The sequence below is a fragment of the Rattus norvegicus genome, chromosome 10 (assembly GCF_021556685.1).
Source record: "Rattus norvegicus strain SHRSP/BbbUtx chromosome 10, alternate assembly SHRSP_T2T, whole genome shotgun sequence".
NCBI lineage: Eukaryota > Metazoa > Chordata > Mammalia > Rodentia > Muridae > Rattus > Rattus norvegicus.
In genome coordinates, this window is record NC_141543.1 from 63,161,367 (window position 1) to 63,179,508 (window position 18,142).

Below are 18,142 nucleotides of genomic sequence, written 5' to 3' on the forward strand. Positions count from 1 at the left end.
TCCTTATCAATATTGGATAGAAGTAGCAGAGAAATTACATAGAAGTTGAGATAATTATAGTTGTAGGACTGATTATAAAGCTGGGGCAGATCACATAAGTTTTGTAGAGTTGGAAACAGGAAATATTTGGGAAGTCTATCTAGATTCTCACTGACTTTGAATATGTGCATTCATTCCTATTTTGAAATAAGATAGAGAAAATTAGGGACTGGAGAGACTTGGCTTAGCAATTATGAGTGCTTACTATTTCAGAGGACTGGAATTCAGTTTGCCAACACCCACATGAGATGGCTTAAAACTACCTGTAAGTCTAGATCGAGGGGATTTGATACCTTCTTCTAGACTCTCTGGGGACTTGCACTTATACCTCTCGCCTCCATTCCCACAATTAAACATCATACAAATAAGTTTTTAGGAGACTGGAGAGATGACTTAGTTGTTCAGAGCACTAACTGTTCTTCCAGATCACCCAGCCTCATTCCCAGTACCACCTACAGGATGGCTCACAACTGTCTGTATGTTTAGTCCCAGGAATCTGACACTCTCTTCTGGTCTCCTCCGGCACCAGACATGCATATGGTATTCCAACATATATGCAGGCAAAACACTCTTACACATAGAACAAAACTTTTAAATGTCTTTTAAAAAATGCAGAAAATTAGACTCAGTATCAGTTTAGTGCACGAGCTCAGAACATATTTTAGAGAGATAGTGGTTAATGGAAAATCAGATCTTAGTGAGGTTTCTATTGGGTTATTGGGAAAGAAGTGACAGGTCTATGGTATATCTGTAAAGATGATCTAGGGTCAAAAACTCTTAGGGATACAGGGAAGTTGGAAACTAAAAGAGGACGGTTAGAGAAGAATTAGATTTGAATCAAAGGCCAATAACTTAAAAAGTTAAATATATTTGAAATGTTATTTGAGGGACAATGAATTGATCAGTAAAGATAAAGGTACTCACCACCAAGCCTTGCAGAGTTTGAATCATAGCTTGGAACCCTCATGGTGGAAGGAGGGAACTGACTTCCACAAGTTGTCATTTCCATACTCTCAAATAATCCTTAATAAATATAGTATTTTAAGTGTACCCATGGAACTAAATTATTTTAATGAATTATACTTTCCAAAATATTTCATTTGTTAATGAAATAGTTAACATTTGAAAACCTATTTATAATAAACGAGTTAAATGGATCCTGTAGTCTACAAAAACATTAATATAAGGAAGGGCTATAAGGAAGATAAGAAATTACAGTGCCAATATTAATGGTGAGACTACATCTGTAGAAGATATTTCAGGTAACAATGTGCTGTTTTAGGTGGGAATGAGTAGTATCTACCTATAGAGGATATAAATAGTTCAAGTTAAAATTAAATACAAATAAAAGAAAAGTTTCAAAGCAGGTTATATACCTCAATCCCCCAGTGAGGTCTTAGAAGTTTGTAGGTTAGCCAGCACTTGAGAGGCAGAAGAAAATGGATCTCTTAGTTCGAGGTAGCCTGGTCTACATTTCAAGTTTCATGTTAGCCAGCAATATGTAGTAACCTTGTTTCAAAAAATTTTATGGTTTATGTAAAGGGAAAAGATGAGTGAAGCACAAACATATAAAATATACTTTAATAAAATTATGGAAGAGAACATGCTTGAAAAGCCCAGGAACATAGAAATGTAGAAGGGAGTAGTGTGAATAAAATTTTATTAAAGAATTGTAGGAATAGTTAATGTCTCCCTGTTCTATTTCCTGACTGTGGTAGACACTATATGACCAGCTGCCTCAGATTCTTGGCCCTGTGTCTTCCTCACCTTAGATTCTTGCAACTGACTCTTTTTTTTTTTTTATATCATCTTAATGGATACTATCCCCTCAAACTGTGGGAATCAAAGCAAATATTTTCTTCCTCAAAAAGATTGCACTATCACAAGGGTAGCCAAACTTTAAGATAGTCTTTTAAAAAAGTTTTAAAATACTTTTTTTAAACTATAAATGAACACAAGGACCAAAGAGCAAAATAATGGACCACAGGCATGAAGAGGGTTTTTTTTTTCTTTCTTTTTTTTTCTTTTTTAGAGGGGATGGGAGGGGACAGGTTCTCACCATGTAGCTCTTGTTTAGCTGAAACTTTCTGTGCAGACCAGGTTGGTCTAGAATTTACAGATAGCTAGCTGCCTGCCTTTGCTGTGCTGCAGTTGAAGATGTGTGCTACCTTGCCCAACAGACTTGTTTTTCCTAGGCTATCTGGCCAGATTCCTTCTTGGACCCATCTGTCTCCACTCCACACTCAGGTTTCAGGCACACTTGGCCTTTGCCTGACTTTTTTTGTTGGTGCTCAGGACAGGTTCTCATGTTTGTACATCAGATGCTCTTACACACTGAACTGTTTCCCCATTCTACTCATGGAATTTTTAAAGAGGGGTGTGTGTGTGTGTGTGTGTGTGTGTGTGTGTGTGTGTGTGTGTGTGTCTCTGTCTGTCTGTGTGTCTGTGTGTGTCTGTCTGTCTGTCTATCTATCTGTCTTTCTGTCTGTGTCAGTTTTCTGTTGCTGTGAAGAAATAACCTTGACTATGGCAACTCTATATAAAGAAGAACATTTAATTGGAGCTTGTTTAGTCTGTTGTCATAGTGGGAAGGGAAGTATGTCTTCAGGCAGGCAGGGAGACATAGTAGTGCTGGAGGAGTTGTTGAGAGTTCTACATGTGGGTTGGCAGGTAACAGGAAGAGAAAGACACTGGGTCTAGTTGAGCATTTGAAACTTCAAAGCCCACCCCCCAGTGCGTCTCTCTAACAAGACCACACTTATTCTAAAAAGGCCTTGAACTTAGGGCTCATGTTTTCTTGGCCAGGGTGGAGGTCAGCACGCTCTAGTGATTCTTTTGAAGCTGGGGTAAGTTACATGTATGCAAAGGATACTTGACTTGTTATGTTGGTGGCTGTGATCTGAACTTCTGGCTCTCATGATTCAGTAAACAGCCTTAAACACTCCACCCTTATCAAATTGTTAGAGTAATAAGTTGAAATTTGTATTTTCTATTTACTAATTTATAAACAGGGTCTCATTTGGTTCAGACTGGCTTTCAACTCACTGTGTAGCTAATGATGAACTTTAACTTAAACACACACACACACACACACACACACACACACACACACATACACACACACACACACTTTCTTGCTTTTTTTGAGACAGGGTTTTTCTGAGTTACCCTGGCTGTCTTGTAATTCCTCCTGGGTTCTGAGATCAAAGTTATACACCAACCCACCTAGATTATTTTTTTTTCTTCATGTTTTGGTGTTTTGCTTACTTAATTTATATGTCTATGTGAAGATGTCAGATTCTCTGGAAACTGGAGCTACAGACAGCCATGTGGGTGCTGGGAACTGAACCTGGGTCCTCTGGAAGAGAAACCAGTGATCTCAAATATTGAGCCATCTTTCCAGCCCCATTATTGTTTTTAAAAACTGTGTTTTACTATGTAGGTTTGGCTGGCTTGGGATTCTCTTTGTTAGACCAAGATGGCCTCAAGAGATCAGCATACTTGAGCACTGGGATTAAAGGTGTGTGCTTTTAATTGTATATTCATTTTGTGTAGGTCTCTGTGTATGTGAACTTATGTGTACCATGGGCACGTGTGTAGTGGATATCAGTTCTTCTACCGTGTGGGTTCTTGGTTTTGAACTCGGGTTCCAAGGTTTAGCAACAAAACACCCTTACCTGCCTAGACTTCTCACTGGCCTCAGCTTCCAGTTGCTAGAATTATGGAGGCATCTGTTCTCTAAGTAATTTAATACATTTTGAAATTCCTTTATTCTGTTTTTTAGCCTTTTTATTTTCTAACATTTAATTGAATGCTCAACACTTAATTTTAATTCACGACGATTGAAATCACTTAAGATTGTGGACCTTAAAGAATGTTGTTGAAAGTTTTGCCATGTTGTATCCCCGGGTAGCCTTGAACTCTTGATTTACTTGTGTCTTATCTTCTAGAGGTCTGGGATAAGAGTAGTGAAGGCCACCATGTCTGACTAGATTTTGATCACTAGAAAAAGTTATTGTCTTTTGGCTCTCAATGTTGTTTGATTTTTAATTTAAGTTTTAAAAGCATTTATATCGACTTGATACATTTTTGTCTAACCTTTTACTTTTAACTTTTCAAAGTCTTCATTTTAGGTTTGTCTCATGTAGATCCCATATATAGTTGAATCAAGGTTAGTTTTTTTGGATCCAATTTAAGATGCTTTTACTTGTTCACATAATGTGAATGTGGGTTCACGTCTGTAATATTAGTCATTTTTTGTTGTTGTTGCCTGTGTTTCTGCTTGGTTTTCATCAACTTTTAAATTTGCTCTCATTGTTCTTCTCATCTTACAAAAATACTTTATTTCATTTTATTTAGGATACCATCAGTTTTTAAATGTTTTATCTTGTAATAAAGCCAACATGTAATAAACTGCTAACATGGATCAATGCTGTCAAACCGTGATATCATCCGTTGTAATATGGATGCTGATTTCAAACAAGTTAAAACGTGAAGTGAGTGCATTCTAGAACTGATGAACCTTGGTAGTTTGTAGTTGACCTGTGGTTGTTTCTGTAAAGCCGAAGCCTTAATACACTTCAGTCTATTATATATATCAAGTATCTTTTCTGAGAATGGTTGTTTGAAGGCAGTATTCTCATCATTCTTATGTTTGAAAATACTATTCATGGCTTTCGAAGTGAAAGGATGTTTTGTCTGGTCACAGAATTTGGAGCTATATTTCATTTCCCTTAATACCCAACAGACTGTTCCCCTATCCTTTGGTGTATAGGGTTACTGTAGAGAAGTCTGGGGCCAGCCTGACTTTTTTTTTCCCTTTGTAGGTGACCTACTTCTGCCTGGGTATTGGCAAATTTCTTTCTTTATCCTTGAAGTTCAGTAGCTTCATCAGAATGTATCTCGGTCTTGATGTGATTCTCTATTACATTTTCCTGTTAATGGTAAGCCATTTCAATCTGTGGGTTCAGGAAAGTTTCTTAGGTTATCTTTTAATATGCTTTAATTTTTTGGTTTCTTTCTTAAGCATTAGTGATATAATTGCTCATCTTCATTTCCTGTTTCATTTCATTAACTTACTAAATGCTTCCTTTGTTCTGTTCTGATTTATGTTATTTTCTTGATAATCTTTCCTAAGTTTGTTCTCTTCAGTATCAGGACTGCTACTTATAATGTGGGTTTGGTTTGTTTGTTTGTTTGTTTGTTTGTTTGTTTGTTTCATTTTGCCAGTGGCTTCACTACTTCATTCAGTTTTGTTATGTATGTCTGTGAGCAGGCTTTTCAATTTATCTTATTCCCATTTTCAAATGCTTTTACTACTTGTAATGACAGAAGGTGAAGCTGTTATTTTTGAGAAGATGGGTTCAAAACAGTTGCAGAGTAGCCATGTCAAAATCTGTTTTCCATGAACACAAAAACAAATGATTTTGATCAAGTCTTGTGTCAGATACTGTGTTTTGTTAATTATGTGAGATTTGTAAAAAGCTTAATCATAATTCTTTCTGAAGATGTATAAACTGCTTGCACATAGTAGAATTCTGTTTGCTGTGTATGTTTCTGTGTATCAGTAAAGGATGATTAATTACTTTTTACTAGTCAGTGAAAGTCAATAAAGGTTATTTTTTATTTAGTAAGTTACCATGTAGAGTAGATGAAATTCTTTGAAATTATGACTGGTGTAGTCTCTGCCATTCATGTGTATCATAGTGAAAAGTTCTTTTGTAAGAATTTCCTCAGAGTACCAATTTGTTCTTTGTGTTTATTTTGAGGGTGGTGGTGAAAATGGTGAACAGTGTGCTCCAGACTTGAAGGCAGTAGTGGACATTGGTAATGTGACTAGTGGTTGATATGTGAGATTATTACTCTGACTTTGAATAAAAAAGGTCATTTCACTTGTCAATGTAACAGGTCCTCCCATGAGGAAGTTTGTATTAATTTTCTCTGTCTCTGTCTTCTTCCCTCTGAGGTGCAAATATACTTCTTAGAATTTCTTAAGGATTTTAAACTATTTGACTTAATTATCAATATTGTGACTGCTTCCTGTGATGTTACTATTTTTTTTTTTAAACCATTAGTTTGTCAAACACTTACTGTCATAGATAATAGGTCCTGGGGCTTTAGTAAACAGAAGTTCATGTTCCTTGAGAACTAGAATTCTAGGTGACCTAAAGGAGTTAAACATAATTTTAAAATGTAGTAGAATACTAAGTGGAAAGTAAAAGTTTACATTTCCTAAGAACATGGGAGTTATAATTAAAGTTAGGGTGATATTTGATTTAAGAATGCTCAGTGAGGGAGTGAATGTGTGAAGGGTACCACAAGTGCAGCATCTACAAAGGGAATAGAGATGTGAGTGTTGCAGGAAAATGAGAGAGTAGCTGAACCCAGGACAGAAGGTTGAGTGGGATACTGGTAAATTCTTAAGGACTTTTTTAGGTCCTCACCAAGTGAGTTTCGGTTACCATATGAGTAGCAACATGATTTAGATTTATAGGTGTTTCTCTGGCTGCTAGATTGGTCATAAAAACAGTAAGGCAGGCTAGGAGGTGGAGGAAGTCTTTAATCCCAGCACCCAGGAAAGCTGAGGTAGGTAGGTCTCTGAGTTTGAGGCTAGCATGATCTACAGGACAAGTTCTAGCACAGTCAGAGTTATACTCAGAAACACTGTCTCAAAAAATAAATAAACAAAACAAAATAACAGGAATGTATTTTGGCTAGCATCTCAGTATACACATTTAAGCAAATGTTTTATAACTGAAATGATACTTTTACTACTAACGGTACTCCTATTTTTGTTTGTTTGTTTCTGTTAAGAGAAAGGAATTCTGGTCAAATTATGGTAGATTTGTTTGATTCCATACTTTATAGGTGACTAACACTGTCAAAATAAGTTATAGCCCTGACTTAGGAAGTAAAATTATGGTTGTGTATTCAAACAAAATGAACAAAATGTAAAATTACAAAGAATAAAAACTTAAAAATTAAATACCTAAAATTCTACTAATAAAGTGCTACTAAAGAGTTGTTGCTGTTCCCTAGGAACAACTGCTTTCATAAACAACATTTTTGGTTCAGATTTCCTGGGGGTTTAACTCCATGCTTCTAAATAATATGTTTATAGTATCTATTTTTTTGGTTTATCAACTTTAGACATTCTCTCTTGACTTCTTGCTATGACAGATGTTTTCAGTCCCACTTCTCACTACTGACCTTCCTCGTTCATCGGTCACTGACTTGGCGCGTCTCTGGGGTTCTGCCCAGAAGATTTAGCCTTCCTCCTTCGCCTCAGCCCCTCTGTGAGTATTTTGCTCCCTCCTCTTTGCTGAACAGTTCATGTTCTTCTATCTGTCTCCATCCTTCAGAACCATGGGCAAGCTGTGTAGTTTTTGAAAAAAATTTTAAGAATTTTTATTGGCTTAGGTTCATATTGGCACTTTGGAGCTCTTAAATAATAGACTAGAATATAGGCCAAAGTTTTTGTTGTTGTTTTTTAATGTATATTCTTTAAGATTTTTTGTTATTAAAATGTTTTGAAGATTTATTATTTTTTGTACATGAGTGTTTTGCCTGAATGTATGTCTGTGCACCTTCTGTGTGCCTGGAGTTCAAGGAAGTCAGAAGAAGCTGTTAGAAAACCTGGAATTGGGGTTGGGGATTTAGCTCAGTGGTAGAGCGCTTGCCCTGGGTTTGGTCCCCAGCTCCGAAAAAAAGAACAAGAACAAGAACAAGAACAACAACAAGAACAACAACAACAACAACAACAACAACAAAAGAAAACCTGGAATTGAAGTTACAGATGATTGTTAGTTACTGTGTCAATGCTGGGAATTGAACCCTGGTTCTCTGCAAGAGCAACAAGTGATTTTGGCAACTGAGCCATCTCTGCAACCCCAGTTTTTGATTTTTAAAGAGATAGGTGTATTTGCAGTATTTTATCCTTCAAACAACTAAAATTTCTCACATGTTATCATCTACTCTTTCAAAGTATACTAAATAGGTTTGTAATTTTTTTCCATATCCTGGTACTATAATATTTCTTTTTTTTTTTTAAGATTTATTCATTTATTATATATAAGTACACCATAGCTGTCTTCAGACACACCAGAAGAGGGCATTGGATCCCATTTACAGATGGTTGTGAGCCACCATGTGGTTGCTGGGAATTGAACTCAGGATCTCTGGAAGAGTAGTCGGGTGCTCTTAACTGCTGAGCCATCTCTCCAGCCCATAATATTTCTTCCATTTTGAGTTTTTTAAGTTGTAATTAAAATTACTTGAATCATTACTGAATTTTTCCAGTGAAAAATATTTTTATGTTATCTGGTTTTTTTCTCTTCTAGGAATAACCATTGCTAAGTCAAGAAGATAGGCTTTAAAAGTTTTGATTGCTTTTTGGAAAGGTTTTATAGGACAGCTTCCTTTGCTTTTGTCTTCTCATTAGTACTTCTTATGGTCAGGGAACAGGACAGTGAATTTAGAACAAGATCTTAGACAATTGCTGTATATTTTGTTAGTTAATTTTTGTTAATTCACCGGACACTTAATATTTTGCTTGCTGAATAATTCAGTTCAGGGAAGGCTTTTAAAAAATGTATACAAGGCATTCAAGTGCTTTTTTATAGATTATCCTATAATTTACTAGTTTACTTAAAAAATATATATTTTTATTTTTACTTAAAAATTAATTTATAAGATGTGTTTCTAAGTTTGCTTAGCATTGTTAATGCTCTAGCTTTGTTTCTTAGCAGGGCAGCCGGAGTAGCCACCATTATTCTAATGGAGGCCTTGAGTTCCTCACTCTGTAAAAGAATGGCTTCCAAGTTAGGGGAATTTAATGTTTGGATCCATATGAAGTTACTTCTGCTTTCAGTGTCTTTAACAATGAGATTAAAATGAACCTTTCATGTAGGGAGAAGTTCCACAGAAGCCACAGGAGGAACTCACATAGACATTTCCACATATATTAAAAAAAAAAGTCTTTGCTCAGGCTGGCCCAAAAATTACTTTGTAGCTCAGCTTTGGCTTGGAGATTTTTCTGTCTTAGCCTCCTGAGTGCTGAGGTTATAGGCATGAACCACCATCCTAACTTTTAAAAATCATTTTTATGGGGGGCTGGAGAGATGGCTCAGTGGTTGAGAGCACTGGCTCCTCTTCCAGAGGTCCTGAGTTCAGTTCTCAGCAACCACATGGTGGCTCACAACCATCTGTAATGAGGTCTGGTGCCCTATTCTAGTGTGCATGAAGACAAAACACTCATACATTAAATCGATCAATCAATCAATCACTCTTTAAAAATACATTTTTAAAAGATTTATTTAGTTATACACTATAGCATGTCTTCAGACACACCAGAAGAGGGCATTGGATTCCATTACAAATGGTTGTGAGCCACCTTGTGGTTGCTGGGAATTGAACTCAGGACCTCTGGAAGAACAGCCAGTGCTCTCAACCTCTGAGCCACCTCTGAGCCACCTCTCCAGCCCTTAAAATAATTTACATACATACATATATATATTTGTTTATTTTCATGGCTGAATGAGGTTGCATGTGCCTTTTGTCCCAGTATGCAGGAAAGTAGAGGACGAGACAGGTATACCTCTGTGAGCTCAAGGCCACCTTGGTCTATATAGGTAGTTCCTGGTCAGTGATTGCTCTTAACCACTGAGGTATCTCTCTAGCCCTACATTTTAATTTATTATTTGTGTATGTGTGCACATATGAAGAGGCCAGAGGACAACTTGGTGGAGTTAGGTCTCCTGACATGTGGGTTCCAGGGATTTAACTCAAATAACCAGGGTTGGCAGTAAAAACATCCTTACCTGAGCCTTTTAACATTCATTAGTGTGAAGTGAGAAGACTCAGGTTGAAGGAATCTTCAAGTTCTGAATGAGGAGTTGAGGAGTGGGTGGGTGAAACTCTGAGAACATACCCAGGTGTTCCGTGACGCTTACCACTAAGGAGGTATTAACACATCTGCATATCCCAGATAGAGATGGGACTGATGACAGATCAAAGTACAGATGCCAGCAAAGTCCAATTTGAAGTTACTTAGAGGAAATGGGAGGGAGGAGTTATTTATAGGAGCAAAAATGACTCAGAAGACACTATAGCAGCAAAGCCCACCCAGAAGGGTGACAGCTCATGAAAACTGTAAACCTGGTTCTCACTGTAAAACCTGCGGCAGCTCAGCATTTTGAAGTGTCCTTTCTAGTTTTGTTTTTTTTTTTTTTTTCTGGGCAGTTTAGCTGGTTTCTGCCTCTTCTAGGTAACTCAGAATGTGTGAGAGTAACTCTCAGTAGTCTTTATATATATGCTTGGGAAAAGAGGGGTCTAGTGAATCTAATCAGTTTCAGGGACTTCTTGAAGGTGTTTTGAGTAGTTACTCCCAGAACTTAAGGAGCCTCCTATAAATGTCCTGTCTTAAACCATATCGTTGTTTCACTTTCTTTTTTTCATTCCATGTCTTGAAGAGTTTCCCTCCAATTTGGAAGGTTTTAATGTAGGAGGAAACTGACACAGTGTGAGAAATGTCAGTCAGTAGAGGATGAATAGGATTGAGATTACAGTAAAATCTTAGAGAACAGGTTTGGTTTGTCAAAGAAATTTGGCTACACCCCATGAGAGAATAGAAACTCTGAAAGGCCTTTTCTTTTTAAAAGTTGTAGTGAAAGTTTGCTTGCTTTCTTGCTTGCTTGCTTGCTTGCTTTCTTTCTTTCCTTCTCTCTCTCTTTCTTTCTTTCTTTCTTTCTTTCTCTCTCTCTCTCTCTCTCTTTCTTTCTTTCTTTCTTTCTTTCTTTCTTTCTTTCTTTCTTTCTTTCTTTCTTTCTGATGGCCTATTCAAATTCTTGAACTATGTTTATTTCTACATGTGTTCCCACTAGAAGACTTTGTAAACTTTTTGTTGAGATTGTAAACATTTTTAAATTATTTATATTCATCCATGTATTAGTTTTCTTTTGCTGTGATAAAATACCTTGGCCAAAAGCAACTTAAAGAAGGAAGAGTTTATTTTGACTATGGTTCCAGAAAGAGTATAATGTCAGAGTTTGGGGCTGTGGAACATAGCAGCACAGGGCCAAGACAGGAGTTACCCCTCCGTGATATGCTTCTTTCAGCAGGGTCAGATCTCATAAAGTTTTCATAACATCTTCAAAACAGCAACATCAGCTCGTGACCAAGTGTTCAAATACATGAGTCTGTGGGTGACTTTTTAGTTTAAAACACTCCAATGTGTTATTGTTTATCTGTATGTACTCATGTGGAAGTTAGAGGATAACTTGTGGAAGCTGGTACTCTCCTACCATGTAATGGTTTTAATGTTTGAATTCAGATCAGGGCTGGGTGGCAGCCCACTGAGCCATATCACTACCCCCAAATCACTGTTTTTTTAAAAAATGAGAATTAATTTATTTATCTTATGTATATGAGTACACTGTAGCTGTCTTCAGACACATCAGAAGAGAGTATCAGATCCCATTACAGATGGTTGTAAACCACCATGTGGTTGCTGTGATTTGAACTCAGGACCTCTGGAAGAGCAGCCAGTGCTCTTAACCACTGAGCCATCTTTCTCTCCATCTCCCCTGCCCCCAAATTAACTTTTTAACATTTTCATGTTTAATAATTGTTTTCTGTAGTTAGCTGGGGAAGTCTATTGCAGTCTTGCTAACTGTGTAAACTGCTTTATCATGCTTTATCACTGTCTTTTAATTTAAATATTCTGGTAGGTTTGTTTGCTTTTTGCATAGGGATTCAATCTATGCTCTTAAACATGCTAGGCAAGTTTGCCAGAGATAGAGAGGTACTTTGTCTTTCCCCTTCCTTTTTTTTTTCTCTTTTCTCATTTTACCTTCCTTTTTCATTTAAGGCAAGGTCTTAATAAAATTGCCAAGGCTGGCTTTGAATTCACTCTGTAGTCCAGATAGGATTTTGAACCTAGGTTCTCTTTCAGGTCTTACTAGTTGCTGGGATTATAGGTCTTCCTATGCTACAGTGTTTACCTGTAGGTTTCTAAAAGTTAATTATGTATTAAGAATTGTTTATTGAATGACGGCTTGCCTTCACGCATGTGTCTATGTCTATGTCTATGTTGTCTATGTCTATGTCTATGTCTATGTCTATGTCTATGTCTATGTCTATGTCTATGTCTATGTCTATGTCTATGTCTATGTCTATGTCTATGTCTATGTCTATGTCTATGTCTATCATGTATAGGCCTTGTGTCTAAGGAAGCCAGAAAAGAGCATTGGGTTCCCTGGAATTAGAGTTACAGATGATTGTGAGCTGTGTACTATACAAGAGCAGTAAGGACCAGTGTGCCATCTGTGCAGTCCCCCTTATGTAGTATTTTAAAAATAATCTTAAGTAAGGCTGGGGATGATGTTATATCCCCTTAGTCCCAGCATTTCAGAGGCAGTGGCTGGTAGATCTCTTGAGTTCAAGGCCAGGCAGGGACCTTGTCTCAAAAAAAGTTTAAAAATTTGTGTATGTATATCTGTACATACAGTGCATACATGTGAATGTGAAAACCAGAGAACAACCTCATATGTTGTCTTCAGGACACTTTCTCTTTCCTTTGATAGGTGATCAGAGAGCCACCTCCCTCTGAGTTTGGCCTCTTCAAGGCTGGGGTTATAACTGTGTGCCATTTTGTAACCCTGATAGTTTTTTGTGGGTTCTCGGGATCAAACTTAGGTTCTGGTGTTTGTAAGTCAAGTGTAGAACCATCCTTTTAGCCTTAAGGTATAGTTTTTAATCTCAAATAATTCATGGCTTGCTCTGCTCCTTATATTTTATCTTCTATAATTCTGGATATGGACAGCTATTCTTCATGTAGTGCTTGCTCATCAGTGTCCACATTGATTGTGGCTATAAATCTATGGGCAAAGTACTTGTTTCCAGAAACTGCCATGTGTAAATCATTTTCACCTTCACTTTTCTCTTGCACAGAAACAATCTCCTTTCCCCTACCCCCAAGACAGTGTTTGTTTTTCTATGTAGCCCTGGTTGTCCTGGAACTCCCTCTGTAGACCAGGCTGACCTTGAACTCAAGAGATAGGATTGTTTTTCCCTCCCTGGTGCTGTGAATAAAGGTGAACATCACTACCTCCCAGCTGAGTTTTTCTTTTTTTAACTTAAATTTATGTGTATGCGCGTTTTTCCTTCATGTATGTCTGTGCACTATGTATATGTTAGCATGGGCCCACCAAGCTAACATAGAAACAATCGTGTGTTTATTTAGGGCATTGTTCATTGTTAAGCTGTTTGGTTTCCACACTTGTTTTTGTATGTCATAGTGCACTATGATCACTTCTATTGTCCTCCTTCCGCCTCCTCCCCCAACTGCTTATTTCCTTTCTCTTTTCAAATAGTATCCCTTCTAGTCATGATATACAAACACATGCAAATGTACTTATGCGCACATATACATACATAAAATCTTGGAGATTTATAAAACAAAACATTAAATATTTGTCTTAGTTTAGCTTATTTCACTCAACATATGATGAGTTCTGTTTCCATGCAAGCTACATAGTTCACTCCTTTTTTAAAATGTTACATTATTACTTTTTTGAAAATGTTAAATTAATATGGGTGAATGTTTGTACATATGTACTATACAGAGTACTTGTGGAAGTCAGAGAACAACTTTGTGGAGTTGCCTTTCTTCTTCTCCCTTCATGTTAATTCTGCTTATTAAGTTTGCTGTCAGGCTTGTATGACAAGTACTTTACCCCTTAAGCCATTTTATCCCTTATAGCTGAATAAAATTCCATCTTGTAAACATAATTACATTTTGTCTTCATCTACTGATGGACATTTAAGCTAACTTGCATCTTTCATCGCGAATAGAACTGCAGTAAGTATTGTGTGTGCAGGTACTTCTGTGGTATGACGTTTTGAATTTCGTTGAGTATATGCATAGACTTGATGTAGTTGGATTGTGTATAGGGTAGTCCTATTTTTGATGTTGTAAAGAACCTTCACACTTCGTCCATAATGGTCACATTAATTTTCATCTCCACGTTCCCTTGTCTTAAACTTAACTTTGCTCTTTTATTTTGTTTCATGTGCTTTTCTAGGCCTCCTACCTGTACTCATTGTTTTTACATGATGTTATTTTTTTTTTCTTCAAAGCTTCTTAATGGTGAGAGGTCCTACAATACCTTTCAGTAAAGATTATATTGATTGTATGTATACATTTCAGAACTCTCTTTTTCTTACTAGGACTGCATAAGGGATAAAGTAAGTCATGATTTTGATCACAGAAGTATACCATCACCTTAGGTAAAGATTTGAAAATGACTTTAAAACATGATAGAGGGATATACCAGAATGAATCAATATGCCCCTATATATTCATTACTTTCCTTGTGGCTGTGACCAATAACCCAACAGAAGCAGCTTAAGAAAAAGTTTATTTTGTTTGGATCATGATTCTATTTCTTTTTTTCCCTTTTCCTCAAGATTCTACCACCCTACCCAATTGCTCATGGTTTTAGAGAGTATAATTTTTTTATGGTCAGGGAGGCATAGTGTTATGGCAGGACGATAGATCACATGCCTAAAGCTATAGGCTATAGCCTAATGGATCAGGATTCATAGCATTTGGTTTAGAACCAGAAATTACTATCACTTTAAAGCTTCATCTCATCAGCCCACTTCTGCCAGTTAGGGCACAGTCCTAGGTTTCCACAACTTCCCAAAACAGCAGCACTAGCTGGTGGCCAAATGCTCAAACACATGAGCATAGATGACGTTTCATATTTTTAAACCATTAATAGAGTGTATCATTGCTGCTTCCATACTGTCTTGCTTGATATGCTTTGTATTGAAGCTGGTATGGCCTGATGCTTAGGTTAGATTATTTTCTGCCATACACCTAGGTCTAAGAAGTAGTGGAAGTTTTGTTTTTTGTTTTTTTTTTGGGTGGGGCTGGGTGTTGAAACAGGGTTTTTCTCTGTAGCCCTGGCTGTCCTGGAACTTGCTGTGTAGAACAGGCTAGCTTTGAACTCAGACATCTGCCTGCCTCTGCCTTAAAGGCATGTACCACCACACTCGGCTTGATTTTTTTTTTTCAAGTAGGTTTATTTTATGTGTATGATGGTATTGCCTGAATATATGTAAGTGTACCACCCTTTGCCAGAAATAGTTGTTGGATCCCTTAGAGCTTTAGCTATAGATGGTCGTGAGCTGCCAAATGGGTGCTAGAATTGAACCTGGATCCTTTGCAAGAATAGCAAGTGTTCCTATGTGTTGAACCATCTCTCCAGCTCCCAATGCTGTTTCTCCTTTTTAAAAGAATGATTTTACATCATATGTATGAGTGTTTTGCTTACTGAGGCATTGCTCCATCTCCTTCAACAATGCTTTAAAATACATACATTTATATTTGTTTGAGTAGTTTGCTTTGTATTCTGTCTCTTTGTACTTTTATGAATATTCTATAGTTACATGAAAATAGATCACTGCTTAGTCATATAAATATGTTACTTTATTATTCAATATGATATATTTCTGTATAGGTGACTATTATTCTGACCTATATGACTTGAGTTTTTATGTCATGCTTATCCCAACCAAAAAAATCCAGCGAAATTATTTTGGTACTCATCAATTTAATTTTTAGATAAAAGCACTATTTTAGTACTTGACCAGTCATCAGTCCATTCAGTTATAGAGATTGAACCAATACATATACACATCTGCATATGTATATATTTATATATAAACACACATATACATATATACTTACACATATACACATTTATACACATATGTGTATATATATAAATTTATCTTTAAAATTTTTTATTTGTATAAATGGTTTGCCTACATATTTTTTTTTTACATTGTGTGAATGTCTGGTGCCCACAGAGTCTAGAAGAAGGCATCAGATCTCTGAAATTTGCAGTTACAGATGGCTATGAGCTACGATTTGTTTGCTGGAACCAAACCTAGGTGCCTTCACAAGCAGCAAATATTCCTAACTGCTGAGCAATCATGTATATATTTTTAGGCTTGTGATAATATTTATTTTGGGTATTTGTGTGGACTCAGTAACTATCATTTCTGTTTTTAATTACAAAATTCATTTTCAGCAGTACAAGAAGCAGGCCAGAGAAATGGCTCATTGGGTAAGGGTTCCTGTCCCCCAAGTCTGACCACCTGAATTCAATCTATATGGTAGAAAGGGAGAACCAAATCCTGCAAGCTGTCCTTAATTTTCACATGTATAGTGTGGTGCAGTGTTCATGCAAACACTAGATAATGTTTAAAAAAAAAAAAGAAAAGAAAAGAAACAGTTAAGAAACAAGCCCTAAGGTTCATGTCTCCACCCTAGTTTGATTTCTTTGGCTTCCTTATTCTTTGTATCACAGTTTGCCTTAGAATTATATAGTTTTGTCACTTACCAACTATCTCAATTGTTATGGAGAAATCTGAGGCCAACTTGATTCTTCTGCTCACCTATTTTTTAATTTGTTTTTTTTCTCTTTCCTGGATGCCCATGTTATTGCTTTAAGTTTAGTACTTCTTGCTCAAATATGTTTTATTTATTCTATATTTTTATTTTCTTGTGGATTAGTTTAGGCTGTATTTATTATGGAAAGCTTATACATAACTTTTAATCACTGAGACATCTCTCTAGCTTCAACTTTTATAGTTATTTATTTTTATTTTTTCAACTACATTTTAAAAGTAAATTTATACAGAGTCTTATTGTCAGCATTTTGAGATACAGGTAAAGGAGGCAGTTTCACACCGTCAACCTCAGCAGCCTAACATGTTCCCAAAGTGTTTTAGAAAAATTGACTCAGGTCAAACCAGCATTTATGGATTTGACATTGAAAAGAATCAGGACTAGACAGCTTATTATGAAGCAGAGTTTAGTAAACATTTTAATACAGGTTTAGGCATGTATTAATAGATGCCTTGTAGGTTTACAAATGGTAAGGGAAAAAGTCTTCCCTCAGGAATATTGAAAGTCAGGATATTTTTTACTATAAATAGGGAGTCAGGGGAGGAGGGCTCACTGCAACTCATTAGAAACAGTTTGGATGATGTTTGAAGCTGGCTAGTATTTTTCTTAAAAGATGGTAGAGAAGGTTTAGGCGTGTTCTTGAAATTCTAAAGAACACTGTATTTCAGACTATAGGAAGACAATGGATAATTAACATTTTCTATATCTTAAGATGGTACAGTGTTTTGTGTCCTTGTTTGGTGATGAGGAAACAGCTCAGTCAGTAAATTGTCTGTTATAAAGCATGAGAGGGTCCCAGTTTGGATTCCCTGCAGGAACTTAAAGATTGAATGCACATCTTTAAGTCTAAGGTCCATATGGAGCCCTGGAGCTCATTGGCTAGTCAGCTAAGCCAATTCAGTCAGTGAGCTTAATGTTCAGTGAGAGACCCTGTCTCAAAACTGAAACCGGGGTTGGGGATTTAGCTCAGTGGTAGAGCGCTTGCCTAGGAAGCGCAAGACCCTGGGTTCGATCCCCAGCTCCGAAAAAAAGAACCCAAAAAAACAAAAAAAAAAAAACAAAAAAAACAAAAAAACAAAAACAAAACTGAAACCACCAGCTGTTAGCCTCTGGCTTCTATACTCGAGCACTTTTACACACACACACATCTTATTTTTTCTGTTTCACAATACTACTATGGGTTTTATCCTATTTTATGGATAAGAAAAATGAAACTTGGAACAAGGCCAAGGAGAATTGAAATGCAAACCCATTTCTGACATACATTGCATATGGCATCATTTTCTGTCATGAAGTGAAACTCAGACTTTCCCAAATCTCCTATCCAAAAAATACTGGGGTTGGGGGGAGTATCACTGGAGAGAGAGATGGCTCAGCAGTTAAGAACACTGACTGTTCTTCAAGATATCCTGAGTTTGATTTCCAGCAACCACACGGTAACTCACAACAACTGTTTATACTGGGATCTGATCTCCTCTTCTGGTATGCAGGTGAACATGCAGATAGAGCACTCATATACATAATCTAAATAACTAAATCTTTTTAAAAAAAAACAAAACAGTGGGATCAAAGTAGGTTCATCTTTATGTAAGATTATGGTGTTAGCAGTTTTCTATTACCAGG

The 18,142-nt window shown here is 36.6% G+C and overlaps 1 protein-coding gene across 26 annotated transcripts in view; it reads left to right on the top strand.

The window, feature by feature from the left end:
- The window catches only part of Ube2g1 (ubiquitin-conjugating enzyme E2G 1), a 79,453-nt gene that overhangs the window by 28,717 nt on the left and 32,594 nt on the right, over window positions 1–18,142 (top strand). For 5 of the 26 annotated variants that reach the window (XR_015630991.1, XR_015630992.1, XR_015630989.1 and 2 more), the window contains 5 exons: window positions 3,482–3,559; window positions 4,399–4,535; window positions 4,866–4,982; window positions 5,808–5,865; window positions 7,219–7,334. The exons of 3 other annotated variants lie outside the window; for them this stretch is intronic. The gene's annotated coding sequence lies outside the window, so the exon portion shown is untranslated. Of the gene's footprint in view, window positions 1–3,481; window positions 3,560–4,160; window positions 4,211–4,398; window positions 4,536–4,865; window positions 4,983–5,807; window positions 5,866–7,218; window positions 7,335–18,142 lie in introns of all 26 variants that reach the window. 18 more of the 26 variants (XM_087574193.1, XM_087574183.1, XM_087574190.1 and 15 more) reach the window with 10 other exon arrangements.